The sequence below is a fragment of the Ranitomeya variabilis genome, chromosome 3 (genome assembly GCF_051348905.1).
Source record: "Ranitomeya variabilis isolate aRanVar5 chromosome 3, aRanVar5.hap1, whole genome shotgun sequence".
Lineage (NCBI taxonomy): Eukaryota > Metazoa > Chordata > Amphibia > Anura > Dendrobatidae > Ranitomeya > Ranitomeya variabilis.
The window spans coordinates 399,072,576-399,099,387 of NC_135234.1; positions in this window are offsets into that span (position 1 = coordinate 399,072,576).

Below are 26,812 nucleotides of genomic sequence, written 5' to 3' on the forward strand. Positions count from 1 at the left end.
ACAAAGTATGCTGCCACCAGCTCCGATTCCACCAATTCCATTCCACCAGTAATTCACTTCAGAGGAAGAGACAGATCATTCATAGAGCAGGAAGAGAGCGCTAGTAAATTATATATTTTACTCCATAAAAAGTTAGGCAGTGTTTACAAAGTATAAAAGATACTACAAAGAAGACAAATTCATGTGTACATTGCAGATTACAAAACAATAGGATTAACATTGAATAGAGAACACTTACAGGTCGTTCAGATCATTTCATATCAGCATGGCGGCTGCGTGCTCAAGAGACACATCCAGGTGCATGAGCACATCTTCGTTGAGCTGTTAGCTCGCTTCCTGGACCTGGACCTGGGGTCGAAGCTGCAGTGTGTGTCTGACATGGTGCTTTCTAGGAATACCTATAAACAGGCACCACTCATTGATGATATAAAAAACTCTTTATTCAATATGAGAAAACACCAAACATGGTGAAAATAGCCCACACTGGGCGGCAGATGAGAGACAACAGATACAGAACAAAAAAGGTAGACACCTGGCAACAAAAATCATAAGGAATAACCTAAAGATTACTGATGTAAAATACTAATTTAGAATGTTTTGTATGTAAACAGAGGTAGTACATTATAACGTATTTTATTATGTATATTCTTATCTCTGCAAAATTAGTCACACTGCAACATTGCATACCAAGACCACATATACTCCCAATATAAGGAGAGGCTAGTGCACCTTATGTGCTACATAATAGAAAAATGTACAGAGACTTATACTAACCCTACATATAGAGTACAACATCAGTTCATATTTACCAAATAAAATGAATAGCCAGGCGTCCACCACACCCGACGCGCGTTTCGCACAAGTTGCTTCGTCCAGGGGTGGTGAGACGCTGGTAAGGTACCTTTTTAAATGAATTGAGGCCACACATAACAACACACAGCTGTGGAACGAAAAGCGGAAGTAACGCCGAGAAACCGGAAGTGACGAGATGCTGACAAATACCGCTGTCCGTTGCTGGGTTACTGATGTAAACAGCGCGGCGCACTTACACTGCACTCCCGGCACTTCCGGTTCTCGGCACATTCACCTCCACGTCACTTCACTTCTTTGGCCAGTTACCCGGAAGTACTTACGGACCAGAGCGATGAGATAATGCGGACCTCTTTGTTTTCTGCCCTCCTGTACCAAGAACGGCAATTAGGATCGATAAGTTTACGTTTCTCTAGACCTACGTATATTTTTTAGCGAAGGCTGTCTTTTTGAATCCGCGAGGTTAACATCAACATGGCAGCGGTATTTATCAGCATCTCGTCACTTCCGGTTTCTCGGCGTTACTTCCGCTTTTCGTTCCACAGCTGTGTGTTGTTATGTGTGGCCTCAATTCATTTAAAAAGGTACCTTACCAGCGTCTCACCACCCCTGGACGAAGCAACTTGTGCGAAACGCGCGTCGGGTGTGGTGGACGCCTGGCTATTCATTTTATTTGGTAAATATGAACTGATGTTGTACTCTATATGTAGGGTTAGTATAAGTCTCTGTACATTTTTCTATTATGTAGCACATAAGGTGCACTAGCCTCTCCTTATATTGGGAGTATATGTGGTCTTGGTATGCAATGTTGCAGTGTGACTAATTTTGCAGAGATAAGAATATACATAATAAAATACGTTATAATGTACTACCTCTGTTTACATACAAAACATTCTAAATTAGTATTTTACATCAGTAATCTTTAGGTTATTCCTTATGATTTTTGTTGCCAGGTGTCTACCTTTTTTGTTCTGTATCTGTTGTCTCTCATCTGCCGCCCAGTGTGGGCTATTTTCACCATGTTTGGTGTTTTCTCATATTGAATAAAGAGTTTTTTATATCATCAATGAGTGGTGCCTGTTTATAGGTATTCATATTATGTGCGGCTAACCACCGTGGGTTTCATAATTGGTATGGTGCTTTCTAGAACTAATCTCACATTATGACATTTCTTACATTATCGTGACACCTAGTAATGACACAATTGATTAAATATTGGGGTCAGTGGTCCACACTGCAGGTGAACACAGAGTGGGGAGTTTTGTAGTTTGGGAATAGATGGAGATGACGCTAGGAATGTGTGAAGTCAAATGTACCTTTGTTGTAATCTGTGCAAATGAATCCTGTTTGGAGATGGGCAGGTGGAATGACGCGTCCCCCTGCCAATGTGTTAAATATCAATCTCTCTGACAGCGTCATTTAACAGCTTAACAGCTGCTGGCGGAGCGCCACTCCACCCACGGCTGTTAGAGGCACACGATGGCTGATTAAATCTGCAGTCATGTGCATGGGGGGATAGATACATGCTCTACATTTTCAGGGTTTTGCATGATATTATTTCTAATTTGCCTTTTTTTCGTGTTATTCAAATACCCACAAAGGTAATAAACATGTGCATAACAATACGTGTGTAATTGCAATAATTTTCTGGGAGGAATACTTAATTTTCTGGAACAATTTCAAGGGTGCCAACACTTTTGGTCATGACTGTAACTGTACATCGTATTTTGTCAAAGGGGCTCAAAAAGTTTTTGTAATCATCAATCTCGTTGCCTGCAAATGAGTAAAATCCATTTGAACTGTTGGTGTTATTCAAATAACTTTTACCATTCTTGATTGGGGAAACCACTCTACCCAATGAGGGCTAGTGTATCCATACTATTTTAAAGGGGGATAACACATCACCAAGCACACTCCTTTGGGAAGAAAAATGGAATATAAAGAAGCCAGAAACAGTCCATAAACTAATTCAGGTACACTCAAAAGCCTCCACATTTTTCTTTATGAAAGGCTTATGTTTCACTGCTGCATTGAGCAAATGTTACCATATCCTGGGGGTTGTTACATTCCTCAGCAGATCATTGTCAGCAAGAAATGTATTCACACAGCATCATTTAACAACCTCTCTGTTCAGTCTATATTTTTTGATAGAGAAAATAGAGATGAGTGGATGGATCTGTGGAGGATCAAGTGCGAGCTGAATTTACTGAAATTCCCGTTTCCATGTTAATTTTTGCAAACTGCAATTGGATTCATGAGGATTGGGGGGAAAAATACAGATGTGAAGCCGCGTTTTTAATGTGTTTTTTATAATACAGAAAAGTTTTGATTCTGCGCTTAATAAAGTAACTGTAGTTTTTTAACATGTTTTCTTTTAGACACCACATAGAAGACAAAAGATAAAAAAGCACCAAAACTGCACGGTTGAGCACACAATGGCCACAGTTTTCATGAAATCACATCCACTTTGCTTAAACAGTTAAACGCAGTAGAATTTTTGTGCAATATACTCAGCATTTACCAGTGGCGTAACTACAAAGTTATGGGCCCCGGTGCAAACTTCCAAATGGGCCCCCCCCCCATCTCCCTACCCCCCCCCCCCCACCTTCCCCTAGATACGCCTCGGACTGTTGCAGGAATCTCCTGCACTGCAACATGGTGTTGGGTGCCAGCACAGCCCGCACAGTGGTATATCCAGCACAGCCCGCACAGTGGTATATCCAGCACAGCCCGCACAGTGGTATATCCAGCACAGCCCTCACAGTGGTATATAGAGCACAGCCCGCACAGTGGTATATAGAGCACAGCCCGCACAGTGATATATAGAGCACAGCCCGCACAGGGATATATACGGCACAGGGGTATATAGAGCACAGCCCTCACAGTGGTATATCCAGCACAGCCCGCACAGTGGTATATCCAGCACAGCCCGCACAGTGGTATATACAGCAGAGCCCGCACAGGGATATATACAGCACAGCCGGCACAGTGGTATATACAGCACAGCCCGCACAGTGGTATATCCAGCACAGCCCGCACAGTGGTATATACAGCACAGCCCGCACAGTGGTATATCCAGCACAGCCCGCACAGGGGTATATAGAGCACAGCCCGCACAGGGATATATACAGCACAGCCGGCACAGTGATATATACAGCACAGCCTGCACAGGGATATATACAGCACAGCCCGCACAGGGGTATATACAGCACAGCCCACACAGGGGTATATAGAGCACAGCCCACACAGGGATATATACAGCACAGCCCACACAGGGATATATACAGCACAGCCCGCACAGGGGTATATAGAGCACAGCCCATACAGGGATATATACAGCACAGCCCGCACAGGGATGTATACAGCACAGCCTGCACAGGGATATATACAGCACAGCCCGCACAGGGATATATACAGCACAGCCCGCACAGGGATATATACAGCACAGCCCACACAGGGATATATACAGCACAGCCCGCACAGGGATATATACAGCACAGCCCACACAGGGATATATACAGCACAGCCCGCACAGGGGTATATACAGCACAGCCCACACAGGGATATATACAGCACAGCCCGCACAGGGGTATATACAGCACAGCCCACACAGGGATATATACAGCACAGCCCGCACAGGATATATACAGCACAGCCCGCACAGGGGTATATAGAGCACAGCCGGCACAGGGATATATACAGCACAGCCCGTACAGGGGTATATACAGCACAGCCGGCACAGGGGTATATACAGCACAGCCAGCACAGGGGTATATACAGCACAGCCCGCACAGGGATATATACAGCACAGCCGGCACAGGGGTATATACAGCACAGCCCGCACAGGGGTATATAGAGCACAGCCGGCACAGGGATATATACAGCACAGCCCGCACAGGGGTATATACAGCACAGCCGGCACAGGGGTATATACAGCACAGCCCACATCTCATCTCCCCCCCCCGATAATGGCCTCACAGTCCCGTTAAAAAGAAAAAAAAAACTCTCCTCACCTTTCCTTTTGCCCGCACTGCTCCTGGCGGCTGAAGTCTGCCCAGGACACAGCAGGTGCGCGATGATATGACGTCATCGCGCACCCGCAGTGTACTGTCAGAGGCAGAGCGGGGAATGATGGGAGAGGGAGCGTCAGGTGACGCTCTCTCCTCCATCATTGCATTGAACTATACCGGTGTCATAGACGCCGGTATAGTTAAATGCGGCGGCGGCACTGGGGGGGTTCCGGGGGAGGAACAGTGCAGCGGCCCACTACTGGCATCGACTCTTCTGGCATTTGCCAGAAGTGCCCGATGGCCAGCCCGGCCCTGCTCTGACCTGCCGGCCCGGGGCCCCTGACCTGCGGGGCCCGGTCGCAATGGCGACCGCTGCGACCGCGGTCGTTACGCCCCTGGCATTTACACTACATGTGAATAAGGTCTAAATTTAAAAGCGGTTCTGGTGCACTTTCAACTTTATAGGCTTCTTCTGTAAAAACAAAAAACACTTGGACTTTTAAGAGCACAATCAGCTTTTCTGTACTATTAAAAAAGCGTTAAAAACACTGCCTCATAATTGCATCAAAATCGCATCAAATAACGGGAAAATGCATTAAAGAAATGAAGCAAACATGTAAGAATCGGAGAAGATTGTTATTGTGTGGTGGGGTGTGGACACCTGCAGAAAATTTGCAGAAAAGAAGCAGCAGAAAAAATGCAGCATTTACGCTACATATGAACACAGCCTCAGAATTAGTTTTATTACATTTTTTCTTATTCACACCTCACCATTACTAACCTCAGTGCTTGACGTCACCTGACAATACAAAAGGTGACATCAACCGCTACAGGGCAAGTGGGAAGGGCGAGATGAAGTGCCAGAATTGGCACATCTTAGAGATGCGCCTTTTCTGGGGCGGTTGAGAGACGATGTTTTAGCCTGGAGGGGCAATATCCATGGCCCTTTCCTAGGCTATTAATATCAGACCGCAGCTGTCTGCATAGCCTTTGCTAGTTATTAATTATAGGGAGACCCTACATCATTTTTTTTAAGGTCCCCCATTTTAAAAGCCAGTAAAGGCTAAGTATACAGTTGTGAGCTGATATTAATAGTCTGGGAAGCTCCATTGGTATTACCCCCTTCCCAGGCTATAAACATCAGCCCCCAGCCGTCGGCGTTCCCTCTGCTGGTTACGAAAATTACTCTGGAGCCCACGCCATTTTTTTCACAAAAATAATCTTTTATTAATTAAATACATGTACAGTAAGCTGCACACACACTGTACTAATTGTATTTGTCACAGACATTTGTATATTTATCTATTCTATATGTATTTACTGTATGTAATCCATCTATTCTATGCTGTTGGCTCCTGCTGTGATTTTACACTATGCGGCTGATGAATTGCCGGCTTTTCATCTATCTATCTCTGGAATATATACTGTATACATATATATATATGTGTGTGTGTGTCACTGACACCTATATATCTACATAACCGCATCGATTCTATTCTATTCTAACTTGTCACTCTTTGATTTTACTGTATGCGGCAGATGAATTGCTAGCTTTTCAAAGGACACTGGTGCGTAAAAATTGGACAACACTCGCATGATCCGAGGGCTGTGCGATTTTTTCTCACACCCATAGACTTGCATTGCAGCATGCTGTGATTTTACACACAAGCCGAATATGGCCAAGAAAATAAACGCTGATGTGAGCTGCCCCATAGGTTGACACTGGGCTGAGTGCTATGCAATGTTTTCTTGCTACGGTAGTGTCACGCTGGCCTTAGTTGCCATGTATTGCAGATGAAGGCTATACACAGAGGCTGAGGCTGAGAAGGAACAATGTACTGCAGATGTAGGCAGTATACAGGGGCTAAGGAACAATATGCTGCATATGGAGGCTGTATAAGGGGGCTGAGGACATATACAGTAATGCATATGGAAGCTGTAAACAGGAGCTCAGAAGCAATGTATTGCACATATAGGCTGCATACAGGGGCTTAGGAACGATGTACTGCATATGGAGGCTGTATACAGAGGCTGATGAATGATGTACTGCATATGCAGGCTGTAAAGAGGTATGTGGCGTATATCCTGCATAAGGAGGTTGTATACAGTTTCTGTGGAGTATATACTGCATATGAAGGCTGTATACAGGGACTGAGGAGCGACATTGCAGATGAAAGCTGTGGACACGGGCTGAGGAGCGACATACTGCATATTTAGGCTATGTATAGAGGGGATGAGGAGTGATGTACTGCAGATGGAGGCGGTATAAAGGGCTGAGGAGCACTGTACAACATATGGAGGCTGTATACAGGAACTGGGAAGTGATGTTCTGCACATAAAAGCGGTGTCTAGAGGAGCGATTTACTGCAGAGTGGGATTTTATATAAAGGAGACTGAGTATATCTGGAGTACTTGTGGTCACCAGGTGTCACTGCTCACTCATGCAGTAGTACTCAGGTTGTTGACCGCTGCCATCAGTCGGCTACTGGTTTATGTGCATCTTGTGTCATACTCACGTCAGCTCTCTACAAGTTATGATTCAATGAGGAAAAGGTGGCATAACAGAGATCAAAAGATCTGGGTCTTATGGGATGGGGATATGGCAATTGATTTTGGTAGAATGTATGTAATAATACAACAGGGGTGCACTTTGTGGGATGTTTTTTATAATCTGGGGTGGGTGGTGATTAAAGAGTTAGTCACAAAAAATGAAGCTATCCACTATTCATAGAATAGGAAATGTCTTGGTGGATATCTGAACATTGGGACCCCTAGCAATCCTGAAAGTGGTACTCTGCAGGCCCATCCTGAATGGAGGGAAGGTGTGCATGCTCGGCCTCTACTCCATTTATTGTCTACGGGACTTCCAAAAATAGCCCATAGGCTGCAAATATGCACTTACATCTACTGTATTGAGAAGGTTCCGGAGCCCAATGGATCAGCATGTTATCCTATAGATAGGGGAAAATGTCACTTTTTGGGAATAACCCCTTGATTACTATACTATAGGAGATGTGTGAATATAATCCCAGGGAAGGAGAATGATTATTGCAGGGGTATGTTACGATTTGTGGGGGTTGATTATTTATTATGTAATATGGAATGTGTGATTATAATCAGAGGGAAATTGTGGCTGACAGCTGCAGGGTGAGACAGGGATATGTTATAACCTGGGTGGGGGGAATTTATTATTATATTAAGGGTGACCAGTACAAGGGGTATGAAATTAAAATGGAGGAGGGGGAGTTTATTATTATACCATGGGGGTGGTTTGTACTGCAAATGTCTATGACAGGGAGGATGCCACAAATCGCAGAATCTTTCTATTATTAGAAATCAAATGCAAATTGCTTATTGTTAGCTGCATAATTTCGTTGAAATTGTGCAGATGTTAAAAATAAGTAAACAATTGGTGATTAATTTCTAACTGAGTGTTGATTGATACCCAAGCTTAAAAATGGGCAGTGAGACTCAGGAGCCCGTGCTTAGGGCTTGCCCAAATTTTCCAGCCAACACCTGCTCCCATGGGAACCAAGAATCAGGAGACTGATGTGTCACCCTTTTCTCAAGGAAAGATGATCAAAACAGATTGTTTTCCTTCATAACGACCCACATATTTTTTGCCAATTTTCCAAGATATTAGTGGCACCATAGGGTTCTGGTCACTACTCATCTAACCCCCACTAAAACCATCAATGTTCAACCATGAATGTGAAGGTGCAAGATATTCAGGGCATTGTGGTTAAGAAACTGAATGTTTGACCAACAGCCAAGAACTAAACATTTACTGCATCAAAATCCAGAACCCACAAAAAGAACATCCTCAGACTGAACCATTGGATTGCATCCGAATAAAGCAATGTTGGCCTTAATCTCTTCACCCCAGGCCAATTTTCATTATTTCATTTTCGTTTTTCTCTCCACTTCTTCCCAGAGCCATATTTTGTTTATTTTTTCCATTAATATGGCTGAGTGAGGGCTCGTTTTTTACTGGGAAGAGCTGTACTTTTGAACAACTCCATTGATTTTACCAGGGCCAGACTAGGACTAAAATTCAGCCCTGGCATTTGAAGTTACACAGGCCCGCTTGTCACATGGTGACTGTATAGCATCTTTGTACACTTGTAGGTTACAAGAAGCGAGGGGAGTGTAACACAACTATATAACATATAATCACAGCTGTATCCAGCATTACAGCTCAGCCCCCATAGAATGTAATGCAGCACAGCCCCCATAGAATGTAATACAGCCAGCCCCCATAGAATGTAATACAGCACAGTCCCCATAGAATGTAATACAGCACAGCCCCCATAGGATGTAATACAGCACAGCCCCCATAGAATGTAATACAGCACAGCCCCCATAGAATGTAATACGGCCAGCCCCCATAGAATGTAATACAGCACAGTCCCAATAGAATGTAATACAGCACAGCCCCCATAGAATGTAATACGGCCAGCCCCCATAGAATGTAATACAGCACAGTCCCCATAGAATGTAATGCAGCACAGCCCCCATAGAATGTAATACAGCACAGCCCCCATAGAATGTAATGCAGCACAGCCCCCATAGAATGTAATACAGCCAGCCCCCATAGAATGTAATACAGCCAGCCCCCATAGAATGTAATGCAGCACAGCCCCCATAGAATGTAATGCAGCACAGCCCCCATAGAATGTAATGCAGCACAGCCCCCATAGAATGTAATGCAGCACAGCCCCCATAGAATGTAATGCAGCCCCCCCAAAAGCCCCACAATCCAGTTATCACTCATTGATATATACACTCACCGGCCACTTTATTAGGTACACCTGTCCAACTTCTTGTTAACACTTAATTTCTAATCAGCCAATCACATGGCGGCAACTCAGTGCATTTAGGCATGTAGACATGGTCAAGACAATCTCCTGCAGTTCAAACCGAGCATCAGTATGGGGAAGAAAGGTGATTTGAGTGCCTTTGAACGTGGCATGGTTGTTGGTGCCAGAAGGGCTGGTCTGAGTATTTCAGAAACTGCTGATCTACTGGGATTTTCACGCACAACCATCTCTAGGGTTTACAGAGAATGGTCCGAAAAAGAAAAAAAATCCAGTGAGCGGCAGTTCTGTGGGCGGAAATGCCTTGTTGATGCCAGAGGTCAGAGGAGAATGGGCAGACTGGTTCGAGCTGATAGAAAGGCAACAGTGACTCAAATCGCCACCCGTTACAACCAAGGTAGGCCTAAGAGCATCTCTGAACGCACAGTGCGTCGAACTTTGAGGCAGATGGGCTACAGCAGCAGAAGACCACACCGGGTACCACTCCTTTCAGCTAAGAACAGGAAACTGAGGCTACAATTTGTACAAGCTCATCGAAATTGGACAGTAGAAGATTGGAAAAACGTTGCTTGGTCTGATGAGTCTCGATTTCTGCTGCGACATTCGGATGGTAGGGTCAGAATTTGGCGTAAACAACATGAAAGCATGGATCCATCCTGCCTTGTATGGAGCATCTTTGGGATGTGCAGCCGACAAATCTGCGGCAACTGTGTGATGCCATCATGTCAATATGGACCAAAATCTCTGAGGAATGCTTCCAGCACCTTGTTGAATCTATGCCACGAAGAATTGAGGCAGTTCTGAAGGCAAAAGGGGGTCCAACCCGTTACTAGCATGGTGTACCTAATAAAGTGGCCGGTGAGTGTATATATATATATATATATATATATATATATATATAATAATAATAATAATAAAAAACACTCTACTCACCTCTCCTCGTGCCCCGCGCTGCTCCTGGCTCCGGTGTCAGCAGCTGCAGTCTGCCCGACACACAGCAGGTGCGCGATGATATGACGTCATCGCGCACACGCAGTGTCAGCGCCAGGCAGAGCGGGGAATGATGGGAGAGGGAGCGTCAGCAGACGCTCTCTCCTCCATCATTGCATTCAACTGTACCGGCGTCTATGACGCCGGTATAGTTGAATGCGGGGCGGGGACTGTGCCGACAGCGGGGGGGAGTGCGCTGACAGTGGGGGGGAGTGCGCCGACAGCGGGGGGAGTGCGCCGACAGCGGGGGCAGTGTGCCGACAGCGGCACACTCAAGCGGCCCACTACTGCCACCGGCCCTTCTGGCATTTGCCAGAACTGCCCGATGGCTAGTCCGGCCCTGGATTTTACCATATAGTGTATGGGAAAATGGGAAAAAAAAATTCAAGCACGTTGAAATTGAGAAAAAAGTGCAATTCCACAATTTATTTTTTTTTTACCATGTTCACTAAATGCTATAACCTGCCACTATAAGGGTATGGAATGGCTCCGTATTTGTTCAGGATTTGACGCAGGTAAAATCTGCACCAAATATGCATCTGAGGTCACTGGCAGGTCACCTGCATTTTTGATACGTTTTTTCCGCGTGTGTTTTTGATGCATTTTTTCAACGCATGCGTTTTTTGTCACTTTAAATAAAGCTAATTGAAAGTTGGCTTTTGGGAAACAAAAAAAAGCGATTTCCTGTTTGCAGATGTATTGGGATATGTTCCCACGGTCAGTAAACGCTGCAGGTTGGATGCTGCGTACTTCCGCATTTTTCATGCTTTTTTTCATGCGGATTTGTGTGTGTTTTTGTAAGCTAAATAAAGACATACAAAAAAAGAATTATGATGTAATTTCCTTGTCCAACCTCTTCTTTTACATACTCCATTGAAGAATATTGTTTACACATACAAATAGATACATCTATTGATAGATAATAGATAGATAGATGCATCTGTAAGATGCGCCAATTCCGACGCTTAGCCTCTCTCTTTTCACGGCCCTGTAGCGGTGGCATGTGGGGGTAATAAGGGGTTAATGTCACCTTTGTAAGGTGACATTAAGGCGGCTTAGTAATGGAGAAGCGTCAATAAGATGCCTACCATTACTAATCCTATAGTTGGTAAAGGGTTAATAAAACACACACACATGCAGAATAAAGTATTTTAATGAAATAAAACGCCACACAGTTTTGCCATCTTTATTACACTGGTAATCCAAGCGAAGCCATCAATCTAATGAAAAAAAATAAAATAAACCAACAGTATACTCCCTGTGTCTGACGCAGTCCTTAAAGGGAATCTGTCACCCCAAAATTCATCTATAAGCTAAGGCCACCGCCATCAGGGGGTTATCTACAGCATTCTGTAATGCTGTAGATAAGCCCCCGATGTAACCTGCAAGATAAGAAAAACAGGTTATATTATACTCACCCATGGGAGGTCCCGGTTCTGTTCGGGTTCAATGGGCATCGCGGTTCGGGTCTGGCGCCTCCCATCTTCATACAATGACGTCCTCTTCTTTTCTTCCTGCCACGGCTCCTGCGCAGGCGTACTTTGTCTGCTCTGTTGAGGGTAGAGCAAAATACTGCAGTGAACAGGCGCGGGAAAGGTCAGAGAGGCCCGGCGCCTGCGCACTGCAGTACTTTGCTCTATGAACATTTCCTTTACAAATTGAACCATTTTCCAAACAGTGTCCTTCCTTGGTAGTATACACCAGTCATATCTATGTCCACTGTTTCTCCCTAATTAACCACAACCCATCTTTAAAACTGCAGTCCTGATTAACAAGTGTCATCTACTTGTTCTGAGGTTCCACTTCCTCTTTCCAGTGCTGGCACCCTGGAACTTCCACCCACGACCCTTCACTAGCCCCATGTACTCAGTCATGTTTAGGCCCATTACATTTACAGCATTACAAGCTTGGGTTCGGGTGGCTAGGAATCCTCTCCTAGGACGTGTCTCCGGAAGGCCACTCTGTCTCTCTGTCACTTATGCTCGGGATCTGGCTATCCCTTCTCTTCGGTCTCCTCTCATTTAGGTTCATCCTGGAATGCGGCACTGTCCACCCTGGAAATTTTAGTCCACTTACTAAGCACTCTAGGCCCTGTCTGTCTTCCTAGCAGGAAACAGTCACTTTACCTTACAATTTCCCCTCCCACTGTGGAATAGTCCCAAAGATTAACTCTAACTGTTCCTATAGTCAAACTACACATAGCTAACACACATCACAAATAATACACAACACAGTTCCCATTACATATCAGAACTAGTGATGAGCGAGTATGCTCGTTACTCGAGTTTCTCCGAGCATGCTCGGGTGGTCTCCAAGTATTTCAGCGTGCTCGGAGATTTAGTTTGTAGATGCAGCTGCATAATGTGCGGCTGCTAGACAGCTTGAATACATGTGGGGATTGCTTAACAAACAGGCAACCCCCACATATTTTCAAGCTGTTTAGCAGATGCAAATCATGCAGCTGCGTCAACATAAACTAAATCTCCGAGCACGCTGAAATACTCAGACACCACCCGAGCATGCCAGAGAAACTTGAGTAATGAGCATACTCGCTCATCACTAATCAGAACACTATTCACATTATATGACAATACAGCACAACAATAAAACTTGTCTTTTCAAGGAGGAAACGTGGGCAGTATGTCCATATCCTTACATCATGAAAGAGTCAGAAGACCCCAAAACACATTATATAGTGAGCTAATCTGGAAGAAATTGTTTTTACACACAGTTTTACAGTAAATTTCCACAGAATGGTTTCATTTTTCACTACTGAACATTGCCAAGGTGTTTAGACTACATCATCATAGAATACAAAATAGGCGCTGAAGGTGGGATCTAGGTCATCCAAGTGATTTGGCCAGATCTGCATGTATAGCACAGAACATTGTGTATCACGTCAAACACATGACCTAAAAGACATATGTTCTCCAGTTTTATAAAATCTAGAATGATATTATGAATGCTGCTCTACATTATCATTTATAAGGTGAATTCTCACTTTCACAACTAGCTAAAACTTAGTTTAACCTTTTCATGTTTATAAACCGAATTATGTTCCCCCATGTTGTAAAGCCAAGGTTACTTAACATCAATAATATAGAACTTCACAATTTAAGCAGAGCACCAGGGAAAGGTTGCATTTACACTCGCCAATTATCAGTTTCCTGATAATTGGGTAGTGTAAACAGGTTGCTAATCACCCGACTAAAGACTAAAATTCTTTTTCAACAGGTGAAACAATTTTTAAGCTTTCTCAAAAATCATCATTTTTGGCTGTAAAAAAAAATGTTGGCTGTTGGGGTTTGTTTCTTGCCATACATGCATTTACCGTGGTTCTCTTTGTCAACCTAAAGATGGCAGGTGACGAACATCTCTCCAAAAACAACATGAACACGGTTGTGGATGTCTTTTTTAGGTATCTTTATTGTTGTAATGGGACTCTATTAGAGGTTGCCTGACAGCTCTAAAATGGCTATCACAGACAGGATTAGCTCATATCACTCCGCTTACCAGATCCTTGCCCTGGTCTTTACTCTCTTTAAACCCTGTACGGGGATCTGGAATTAAACGGGACCAATGGGCTGAAGCCACAGAATACGTTGCTGTTCAGAGGGGCAGGCTGGCAGGAGTGGTCAGGTAGCCGGGTCAGAAGCAAGAGGGCAAGAAAAGTATAAAATCAGAATGCACAAGAATAGTCAGCAAAATAAGCCAAGGTTAAAACACAAAACAATTGTTCTACACAGGAGCTGCAAAGACATGACTAACTAGAGCAGCTCAGTGGTTAGCACTGCAGCCTTGCAGCGCTGGAGTCCTGGCTTCTCCTCGTACTTGCGTGGGTTTCCTCCAGGTACTCCGATTTCCTCCCACATTCCAAAGACATAGAATTTAGATTGTGAGCCCCATTGGGGACAGCGATGATAATGTGTGCAAACTGTAAAGCGCTGCAGAATATGTTAGCGCTATATAAAAATAAAGATTATTATTATTAGAGAAGCACACATCTATCTATGGCAGCTTCCAGCATTTAGCTGGAAGTTTAAGTAGGGTGTGGTGCTCACCAACTGGCTGGACAGGGAGCTGACAACTCCAGCTGGACAGCACACACACCCGTACTGTCAGACTGGACGCACTGCAGGTCCCAGGCACACTAATCTTAGTGCTGAACAGAACTTACGCCATCCAGAACTTCTGGTTCCATCATCACTTCTATCACCAGCGCTGCCCACTGAATTAGTATGTTGGTGACTGGCCATAGAAGCAAAAAAACGATAAAGGATGCACCATTATTTACCAAGAATGATTACTCTAGAACATTGAAAATGCATTACTGCCATAGAAAATAGGAAAAAAGTGCTATAGAACGTACACATTAAATATTTATCTGCAAAAATTGCTATGAAAAAAAGGAAGGTACTTCCTGCATAAATTGGCCGATATATGTGAGCCCAATTGCCATGTCAAGGCGCCCTTCGCAATTGGATCCCGTCCTGTTTTGTCAACTCTCCTGGGCAAAAAAGCCTACAATCTATGGGTCAGGAGTGGACCAGCTAACTACCGTATATACTCGAGTATAAGCCGAGATTTTCAGCCCAAATTTTTGGGCTGAAAGTGCCCCTCTCGGCTTATACTCGAGTCATGATCGGTGGTGGGGTTGGCGGGTGAGCACTGTCATATACTCACCTAGTCCCGGCGATCCTGTCGCTCCCCCTGCCTGTCACACTGTCTTCGGTGCCGCAGCCTCTTCCCCTGAGCGGTCACGTGGGACCGCTCATTAGAGAAATGAATAGGCTGCTCCACCTCCCATAGGGGCGGAGCCGCCTATTCATTTCCCTAATGAAGCGGTGCCGGTGACCGCTGATAGAGAAAGAGGCTGCGGCACCGAAGACAGGCAGGGGGAAGGAACGGGACGCCGGGAGCAGGTAAGTATGACATATTCACCTGTCCTCGTTCCACACGCCGGGCGTCGCGCCATCTTCCCGGCGTCTCTCCGCTCTGACTGTTCAGGCAGAGGGCGCGATGACGCATATAGTGTGCGTGCCGCCCTCTGCCTGATCAGTCAGTGCAGAGAGACGCCGGGAAGATGGCGCCGAGGAGCTGCAAGCAAGACAGGTGAGTATGTTTTTTTTTTTTTTATTGCAGCAGCAGCAACAGCTATGGGGCAATAATGGACGGTGCAGAGCACTATATGGCACAGCTATGGGGCTATGGTGCAGAGCACTATATGGCACAGCTATGGGGCAATAATGGACGGTGCAGAGCACTATATGGCACAGCTATGGGGCAATGGTGCAGAGCACTATATGGCACAGCTATGGGGCAATGGTGCAGAGCACTATATGGCACAGCTATGGGGCAATGGTGCAGAGCACTATATGGCACAGCTATGGGGCAATGGTGCAGAGCACTATATGGCACAGCTATGGGGCAATGGTGCAGAGCACTATATGGCACAGCTATGGGGCAACGGTGCAGAGCACTATATATATGGCACAGCTATGGGGCAACGGTGCAGAGCACTATATGGCACAGCTATGGGGCAACAGTGCAGAGCACTATATATATGGCACAGCTATGGGGCAACGGTGCAGAGCATTATATATATGGCACAGCTATGGGGCAACGGTGCAGAGCATTGTATATATGGCACAGCTTTATGTGGAGTATCTATGGGGCAATGGTGCAGAGCATTGTATATATGGCACAGCTTTATGTGGAGCATCTATGGGGCCATAATGAACGGTGCAGAGCATTATATGTGGCACAGCTTTATGTGGAGCATCTATGGGGCCATAATGAACGGTATGGAGCATCTATTTTTATTTTTGAAATTCACCGGTGCCTGCTGCATTTTCCACCCTAGGCTTATACTCGAGTCAATACGTTTTCCCAGTTTTTTGTGGCAAAATTAGGGGGGTCGGCTTATACTCGGGTCGGCTTATACTCGAGTATATACGGTACTTAAAATCACCTGTGGCCATTGGGAGTGGCCATACCGTAGAAGCAGACGTCTCAGTAGCAGGTCCTCATGGAGATGCGATAATTGTAAGCTTTAGTGTACACCAGTGTTTCTCAAATCCAGTCTCCACGGCCCCCCAACAGATCATGCGTTCAGGACATCTTTACAATTGCACAGTGTTAGGGTTTACGGAATGCACCAAATATATTTATTGATGAAATTGGTGCGTTCGCAACCCGGGATCCACCGTGCAGGAAAGAACCTGCTGCTAAGTGAATGGCGGCACAATATGGCGGTATGAACCAGCTCTGTTAGCTTCACAGAGTGGCCGAGAAAGCAAAGCTCTGTGCCCTGTTAGACTCTCACAGAGGCACAGGCTAACTACCCAGATGAGAGCAGTCAGTGGTCATGCATGCACACAACACTCCTCGCCGGAGGTGCCAGCATTCTAGGGGCTTATTTCAGCCAGGTCCCTGAATACACTCAAACACAATCTCCTCGCCGGAGGTGCCAGCATTCTAGGGGCTTATTTCAGCCGGGTCCCTGAACACATTCAAACACATGACCACAGTGGCGCAAAGCACGTAACTTTGGAAGATACTAGCGCATGGCCGTGCGGCCATGCGAGCCTTAAATAGCTGCAGCACGTACAGAACCTTCCTAAAAGGACCAATGAGAGACTGCTACAGAGCCTGCGCACCTACAGGACCTTCCTAGAAGGACCAATAGATTTGGCTGCAGTACCTGAGCATGTGACCCTTGATCTCCACTGAGAGATCTTGCCCTGGGCATGCTCAGTGTGTGCAAAGCAGGACTTAGTCCCAGAAAAGCCTGCTCGCCGCAGATCAGTGCAGGGTACAATAGCAGAGCCTGGAGAGGCAGCAGTAACCCTTTGCACAGAATCAGTCTCAGTGAGACGCTGGGACCGACGTCTCCGCTGAGCGGGCTCCACTGCGGCCGATGGAGAATGGGAGACCGCAGCAGACACGGATTGAGATTCCCCCTGTGCAGCAGAGGAAACTCGACTCCTAACATTACCCCCCCTCCTAGGGCCCCCCTCCTTGAGCCTCGCTACGCTGAAAAGCTGCAATGAGCAGCGGAGCCCGAATGTGCTCCACAGGCTCCCAGGTTCTATCCTCTGGACCGTGACCCTTCCAATCCACCAGATAAAATTTCTTGCCACGTACCACCTTGCACCCCACGATAGCATTCACCTCAAACTCATCTGTGGATGTACCAGATGTCCCGGCAGATGACTCAGAAAACTGGGACAAATGAACAGGCTTTAAGAGGGAAACGTGAAAGGTATCGGTGATACCAAGGCGTGGAGGAATAGCCAAACGGTAGACCACAGGGTTGACCTGTTCCAGAACCTTGAACGGGCCAATGTAGCGAGGCGCAAACTTAGTGGACTCAACTCGCAGCCTGATGTTATGGGTGGAGAGCCACACTAAGTCACCAGGAGCAAAGGTCGGAGCGGGGCACCGGTGTGTATCGGCCAAAACCCTCATTCTCTCCTTGGAGGCCCGGATGGCATCCTGTGTGCGATCCCAGATGTCACGTGCCTCCACCGCCCAGTCTGCCACCCTAGAATCGGTGGATGACACGGGCATGGGCACAGGGACACGCGGATGCTGGCCGTAATTGAGGAGAAAAGGAGTCTGACCAGTGGAATCGGCTATGGCGTTGTTCAAGGCAAATTCCGCCCAAGGTAGCAAAGATGCCCAGTCATCCTGCCTAGCAGAGACAAAATGTCGCAAGTATGTCACCAAAGTCTGGTTGATTCTCTCTACCAACCCATTCGTCTCGGGATGATATGCAGAGGAGAGATTCAGCTCTATGCTGAGTAAACGGCAGAGCTCTCTCCAAAACCGAGACGCAAACTGGGGACCCCGGTCGCTGAAAATTTTATCAGGCATTCCATGTAAGCGGAAAATATGTTTAATGAACAACGCCGCCAAGGCCCGTGCAGAAGGTAACCGTGGAAGCGGCATCAAATGCACCGTCTTAGAAAAATGATCTGTGACTACCCAGATAACGGTGCAGCTACGAGACTTGGGTAAGCCCACCACGAAGTCCATCCAGACCATTTCCCAGGGCCTGTCTGCCACCGGCATGGGGTAAAGTAACCCAGCAGGCCGTTGCCGAGGAGACCTGTTATGATCCTGGTGGTAGGATCTCAAACTGACCTGACAAATATACCCTGAGTATATAGGACAAGTTCTGGGGATGTGGAAGCTATACTGACCGCAATCCTGATCCTATCCAAACACACTAAAGGCAGCTGTGGAACGTTACCTGAAAACCTAGACGTCTCGTCACAGCCTGAGAAACTGACTACCCCTAGAGAGAAAGCAAAGACCTCACTTGCCTCAGAGAAATGTACCCCAAAGTTTTAGATAGCCCCCCCACAAATAATAACGGTGAGTCAAGGGGAAAACACAAACATAGAGATGAAACAGATTTAGCAAATGAGGCCCGCTAATACTAGATAGGCAGAAAATAGATAGGTGTCTGTACGGTCAGTACAAAAACTATCAAAAGTAAACCACGCAGAGAATACAAGAACCCCCACACCGACTCACGATGTGAGGGGCGCACTCTGCACCCCAGAACTAACCAGCAAGCAAAAAATCACATAAAAGCAAGCTGGGCTGAACTCATTATATAATGAGAAACGTTTTCAAGGAAATAATGAGAAACTGAACAAGCAAACTTAGCTTCTCATAGCAGGAGACTGGTCACAAGGAATATTCAGGAGAGCACAGGATCAGGACTGAATACACCGACAGCAGGCGACAAGTGTTGTGAACTCTATTTTTGGGCTCCCTCTAGTGGTCACAAGCGGTACCGTGTAGTGTTGTCTTTCTGCAGGTTGGCAGCATCAGCTGGTTCGTTATCCTTGGTTGGTTTCCTATTTAGCTCACCTGGATACTCAGTTCCTTGCCTGCTCTCAATGTATTCAGTGCTCTTCAGATTCCTTGTGACTACCTTGCTCCCAGTCTCTCCAAGACAAGCTAAGTTTTTGTTTGTTTATTTTTTGATTATCAGCATTCATCATGTTTCTTGTCCAGCTTGCTAAAATGTGATTTCCTCGCTTGCTGGTTGCTCTAGGGGACTGAGTTTCTCCCCCCACACCATTGGTTGGTGCGGGGGTTCTTGAAATCTCAGTGTGGATATTTTGTAAGGGTTTTTTACTGACCGCACAGACCCCTTTTCAATTTTCTGCTATCTAGTATTAGTGGGCCTCATTTGCTGAATCTGCTTTCACCCCTGTGTATGTGCCTTCCTCTTACCTCACCGTTATTATTTGTTGGGGGCTTCTATATCTTTGGGGATTATTTCTCTGGAGGCAAGTGAGGTCTTTCTTTCTCTCTAGGGGTAGTTAGTTCCTCAGGCTGGCTCGAGACGTCTAGGATTTTAGACACGTTCACCGGCTACCTTTAGTGAGTTGGATAGGTTCAGATTTGCGGTCAGTCCAGTTTGCCACCTCTCTAGAGCTTGTCCTATGTTTTGTTACTTAGCTGGAGTATTTTGTGATCCTCAACCACTAAGGATCATAACAGTAGAGCAGGCCCAAAAAGTGTTTAATGCATCGCAGAAGTGGGATAAAAAGAAGACCTGAGTACATTTTTTTTCCTCCCGCTTTTCCTTTGCTGCAGTCTGTTTAGCTTCTTTCATCCCCTTGAACTCTGGGTGGTTTTGAGCTCAGCTGCAGACATGAATGTTCAGACTCTGACTTCTAGTGTGGATCATCTTACTGCACGGGTGCAAAGTATTCAGGATTTTGTTATTCATAGCCCTATGTCAGAACCAAAGATACCCATTCCTGAGTTGTTTTCTGGAGATAGATCTAGGTTTCTAAATTTTAAGAATAATTGTAAGTTATTTCTATCTCTGAGACCTCGTTCCTCTGGTGATTCCGCTCAGCAAGTTAAAATTGTTATCTCCTTGTTACGTGGCGACCCTCAAGATTGGGCTTTCTCTCTGGCGCCAGGAGATCCTGCATTGCTTAATGTAGATGCATTTTTTCTGGCTCTTGGACTGCTTTATGAGGAGCCTAATCTTGAGAATCAGGCAGAAAAAGCGTTGCTGGCTATCTCTCAAGGTCAGGATGAAGCAGAGGTGTATTGTCAAAAATTTCGGAAATGGTTGGTGCTTACTCAATGGAATGAGTGTGCCCTGGCTGCAAATTTCAGAGAAGGTCTTTCTGAGGCCGTTAAGAATGTTATGGTGGGGTTTCCCACCCCTACAAGTCTGAGTGATTCTATGGCTTTAGCCATTCAGGTTGATCGGCGTTTGCGGGAGCACAAATCTGCTCATCCTTTGGCGGTATTTTCTGAACAGAGACCTGAGTCTATGCAATGTGACCGAACTCTGACCAGAATTGAGCGACAAAGTCATAGATGTCAAAATGGGTTGTGCTTTTACTGTGGTGATTCTACTCATGTTATCTCAGCATGCTCTAAACGCTTAAAAAAAATCGCTAAACCTGTCACCATTGGTACTATGCAGCCTAAATTTATTTTGTCTGTTACTTTGATTTGTTCTTTGTCGTCCTACCCGGTTATGGCTTTTGTGGATTCGGGTGCTGCCCTGAATCTGATGGATTTGTCGTTTGCCAGGCGCTGTGGTTTTGTCCTGGAGCCTTTGGAATTTCCCATTCCTCTGAGGGGAATTGATGCTACGCCATTGGCTGAGAATAAGCCTCAGTATTGGACGCAAATGACCATGTGCATGACTCCCGTACATCAGCAGGTGATTCGCTTTCTTGTTCTGCATAATTTGCATGATGTTGTCGTTTTGGGTCTGCCATGGCTGCAGGCTCATAATCCAGTTTTAGATTGGAAAGCTATGTCTGTGTCAAGTTGGGGTTGTCAGGGAGTTCATGGCGATGCTCCGTTGGTGTCTATTGCTTCTTCCACTCCTTCTGAGGTCCCTGAGTTTTTGTCTGACTACCAGGATGTATTTGATGAGCCCAGGTCCAGTGCCCTGCCCCCTCATAGGGATTGTGACTGTGCTATAAATTTAATTCCTGGTAGTAAATTCCCTAAGGGACGACTTTTTAATCTGTCTATACCAGAGCATGCCGCGATGCGGAGTTATATAAAGGAGTCTTTGGAGAAGGGACATATTGGCCCATCCTCTTCCCCTCTTGGTGCAGGATTTTTTTTTGTGGCCAAGAAGGACGGTTCTTTGAGACCTTGTATAGATTATCGTCTTCTGAATAAAATCACAGTCAAATTTCAGTATCCTTTACCACTATTGTCTGATTTGTTTGCTCGGATTAAGGGTGCCAGTTGGTTCACCAAGATAGATCTCCGTGGTGCGTATAACCTTGTGCACATTAAGCAGGGAGATGAATGGAAAACAGCATTTAATACGCCTGAAGGCCATTTTGAGTACTTGGTGATGCCTTTTGGACTCTCTAATGCTCCTTCTGTGTTTCAGTCCTTCATGCATGACATCTTCCGAGAATATCTGGATAAATTTATGATTGTTTATCTGGATGACATTTTGGTCTTTTCTGATGATTGGGAGTCCCATGTGAAGCAGGTCAGGATGGTGTTTCAGGTCCTGCGTGCTAATGCTTTATTTGTGAAGGACTCAAAATGCCTCTTCGGAGTACAGAAGGTCTCCTTTTTGGGTTTTATTTTTTCTCCTTCTACTGTGGAGATGGACCCAGTCAAGGTCCAGGCTATTCATGACTGGACTCAGCCCACGTCTGTTAAGAGTCTTCAGAAGTTCTTGGGTTTTGCTAATTTTTACCGTCGTTTCATCGCTAATTTTTCTAGCGTGGTTAAACCTTTGACGGATTTGACCAAGAAGGGTTCTGAATGTTACTAATTGGTTTCCTGCGGCCGTGGAGGCCTTTCGGGAGCTGAAGCACCGGTTTTCTTCAGCTCCAGTCTTATGTCAGCCAGATGTCTCTCTCCCCTTCCAGGTCGAGGTTGATGCTTCTGAGATTGGAGCAGGGGCTGTTTTGTCGCAGAGAAGCTCTGATGGCTCTGTGATGAAGCCATGTGCTTTCTTTTCAAGAAAGTTTTCGCCTGCCAAGCGGAATTATGATGTTGGTAATCGGGAGTTGTTGGCTATGAAGTGGGCATTTGAGGAGTGGTGACATTGGCTCGAAGGAGCAAAACATCGCGTGGTGGTCTTGACTGATCACAAAAATCTGATTTACTTTGAATCTGCCAAGCACCTGAATCCTAGACAGGCTCGTTGGTCGTTGTTTTTCTCCCGTTTCAACTTCGTGGTCTCATACCTGCCTGGTTCGAAGAACGTGAAAGCTGATGCACTTTCTAGGAGTTTTGTGCCTGACTCTCCGGGAGTTTCTGAGCCGGCTGGTATTCTCAGAGAGGGAGTGATTTTGTCTGCTATTTCCCCAGATTTGCGACGAGTGCTGTAGAAATTTCAGGCGGATAGACCTGACTGTTGTCCACCAGAGAGACTGTTTGTCCCGGAGAGATGGACCAGCAGAGTTATTTCCGAGGTTCATTCTTCGGTGTTGGTGGGTCATCCTGGGATTTTTGGTACCAGAGATTTGGTGGCTAGGTCCTTCTGGTGGCCTTCCTTGTCGCGGGATGTGCGTTCCTTTGTGCAGTCTTGTGGGATTTGTGCTCGGGCTAAGCCTTGCTGTTCTCGTGCCAGCGGTTTGCTTTTGCCTTTGCCTATTCCGAAAAGGCCTTGGACGCACATTTCCATGGATTTTATTTCGGATCTTCCTGTATCTCAGAAAATATCTGTCATCTGGGTGGTGTGTGATCGTTTTTCCAAGATGGTCCATTTGGTGCCCTTGCCTAAGTTGCCTTCTTCCTCCGATTTGGTTCCTCTATTTTTTCAGAATGTGGTTCGCTTGCACGGCATTCCTGAAAATATTGTGTCTGATAGAGGATCCCAGTTTGTGTCCAGGTTTTGGCGGACTTTTTGTGCTAAGATGGGCATTGATTTGTCTTTTTCGTCGGCCTTCCATCCTCAGACTAATGGCCAAACCGAGCGAACTAATCAGACGTTGGAAACTTATTTGAGATGTTTTGTTTCTGCTGATCAGGATGATTTGGTGACTTTTTTGCCATTGGCCGAGTTTGCCCTTAATAATCGGGCTAGTTCTGCTACTTTGGTTTCGCCTTTTTTTCTGCAATTCTGGTTTCCATCCTCATTTTTCCTCGGGTCAGGTTGAGCCTTCTGACTGTCCTGGGGTGGATTCTGTGGTGGATAGGTTGCAGCAGATTTGGAACCATGTGGTGGACAATTTGAGGTTGTCACAGGAGAAGGCTCAGCGCTTTGCCAACCGCCGCCGCGGTGTGGGTCCCCGACTTCGTGTTGGGGATTTGGTGTGGCTGTCTTCTCGGTATGTTCCTATGAAGGTCTCCTCTCCTAAATTCAAGCCTCGCTTCATCGGTCCTTATAAGATCTTGGAAATCCTTAACCCGGTGTCTTTTCGTTTGGATCTCCCAGCATCGTTTGCCATTCATAATGTGTTCCATAGGTCTTTGTTGCGGAGGTATGTGGTACCTGTGGTTCCTTTTGTTGAGCCTCCTGCTCCGGTGCTGGTCGAGGGCGAATTGAAGTACGTGGTGGAGAAGATTTTGGATTCTCGTATCTCTAGATGGAGGCTTCAGTATTTGGTTAAGTGGAAGGGCTATGGTCAGGAGGATAATTCCTGGGTTGTCGCCTCTGATGTTCATGCGGCCGATTTGGTTCATGCCTTCCACGCGGCTCATCCTGATCGCCCTGGGGGTCTTGATGAGGGTTCGGTGACCCCTCCTCAAGGGGGGGGTACTGTTGTGAACTCTATTTTTGGGCTCCCTCTAGTGGTCACAAGCGGTACTGTGTAGTTTTGTCTTTCTGCAGGTTGGCAGCATCAGCTGGTTCGTTATCCTTGGTTGGTTTCCTATTTAGCTCACCTGGATACTCAGTTCCTTGCCTGCTCTCAATGTATTCAGTGCTCTTCAGATTCCTTGTGACTACCTTGCTCCCAGTCTCTCCAAGACAAGCTAAGTTTTTGTTTGTTTATTTTTTGATTATCAGCATTCATCATGTTTCTTGTCCAGCTTGCTAAAATGTGATTTCCTCGCTTGCTGGTTGCTCTAGGGGACTGAGTTTCTCCCCCCACACCGTTAGTTGGTGCGGGGGTTCTTGAAATCTCAGTGTGGATATTTTGTAAGGGTTTTTTACTGACCGCACAGACCCCTTTTCTATTTTCTGCTATCTAGTATTAGTGGGCCTCATTTGCTGAATCTGCTTTCACCCCTGTGTATGTGCCTTCCTCTTACCTCACCGTTATTATTTGTTGGGGGCTTCTATATCTTTGGGGATTATTTCTCTGGAGGCAAGTGAGGTCTTTCTTTCTCTCTAGGGGTAGTTAGTTCCTCAGGCTGGCTCGAGACGTCTAGGATTTTAGACACGTTCACCGGCTACCTTTAGTGTGTTGGATAGGTTCAGATTTGCGGTCAGTCCAGTTTGCCACCTCTCTAGAGCTTGTCCTATGTTTTGTTACTTAGCTGGAGTATTTTGTGATCCTCAACCACTAAGGATCATAACAGACAAGTAAAGGTCCAGGTGAGTTAAATAGGCCCAGCCTAGCAGGAGATGAAACAGCTGAGCCCAGCCAAGACCAGCCATATCGCTAAAGGCCACCAGAGGGAGCCCAAGAAAAAACTCACACAGTACCACTCATGACCACAGGAGGGAGCCCGAGAACAGAATTCACAACAGAGACCGATTCTGGGCGCAGGAGACACACGCCCGAATATAGTCCCCGACATCACGAGCCATATGCGGCCACCAGTACGTCCTCGCCAAAAGCTCAGATGTCCTCTTGGTCCCAAAATGTCCACCCACTCTGGACGAGTGAGCCCAAGAGAGAACCTTCGGTCGCAAATTCGCTGGTACGAAGGTCTTGCCCGGGGGCACGGACTCAAGCGAAACCGGAGCCACAGTTCTCAGGCTCTCAGAAGGGACAATAAGCCGAGGCTCCTCCTCCTCCTCAGATGACACTGCAGCGCCCCAGAGTCCTGGTCGTTGCAGTAACGTCGTTCTGCCGCTAATGGGAGTGATGTTACATCTGATTGCACTAAAGGAGTTCACCTGATCAGGTAACACTCACATTACACTTCACACTCCGGCCACCAGGGGGAGTGGTTCTATCTAGTAGGCCACTCCTCACACTCTGGTAAAACTGGGGGTTGGACAGGAAGACAGAGAGAAGTAGCTGGGAAAAGCTAGTGAGAGGACCTGTCAGGGATGGGATCCTGGCAGACTCCTCAGAGCAGAACAAACCAGTGAACAACGGGAATACAGCAAAGAGGAATTAGAACCAGAAGGAGTCGTGCTGTTAGACCGAGGCAACATCCTTCTGAGGCGCAAACAGTCGGTGGCCGGAACGCCGAGCAAGTAAGAGACTTTAAGTACACTGCAAACCACGGCCGGACAGCCAATTATAGGTTGGCTGTCTCACTTAACACCTAAGCAGACAACGGAGGCAGCTGTGGGAGAGGGGCGACTCTAGAGTCCCGGAAGAACTCCAGGCCTGCCCCGTCATACGGGTGCGTCCTAGCCATATCATCTGGGGGACGGAGAGAACGAGCATCAGAGACAGACAGAAGCAGTTGTGAGGACTATCCCGGGAGCTCAGCAGGGAAGGACTACAACACACAGGCGCTAGAAGGTAGACGCTGATTCCCACCTGTGAAGGGGACTCCTGATGTGCCTTCGGACCGGCCGGTCTCAGACAGCCCGGTTAACAGTTAACATAACTATGCTTCCCTTTACGGGAGGTGAGGATTCTTGAACGTTGCAAAAGTTAGGTCATGCACAGTTTATGACTCTCAGTTCAGTGGTTGAAACAGCGGGGACCCCGGGTAAACAAAGGGGTCCCCCTTATGAAAGTTTTTGAGCAATTCACCGTCCATTACTCTAGTGTCCATTTAAAAACCTGTAACAAAAAGATATGCATACAAACATTTTCAATTAAATAGCAGCCCTTATCAATACCTCCAAGTTTTGTAGCGGAGGGGAGTTTGATTTTGAGTGCTGCGTGTGGACCTTCGCAGCGCAGGGGTTGCTATTGGCCTAACAGGGCCCGCTATGCTTGCTACCGCTGGTGTAGTGCACTGTCTTCTAACTACACTTCTAGTGAGTCTGGGTAGCACTGGCAGGTTGGGGCTCTCAGAGCTGCGGTTATCAACAGTGGGTACAGCAGATTCACTGATAGCAGAGGGAGG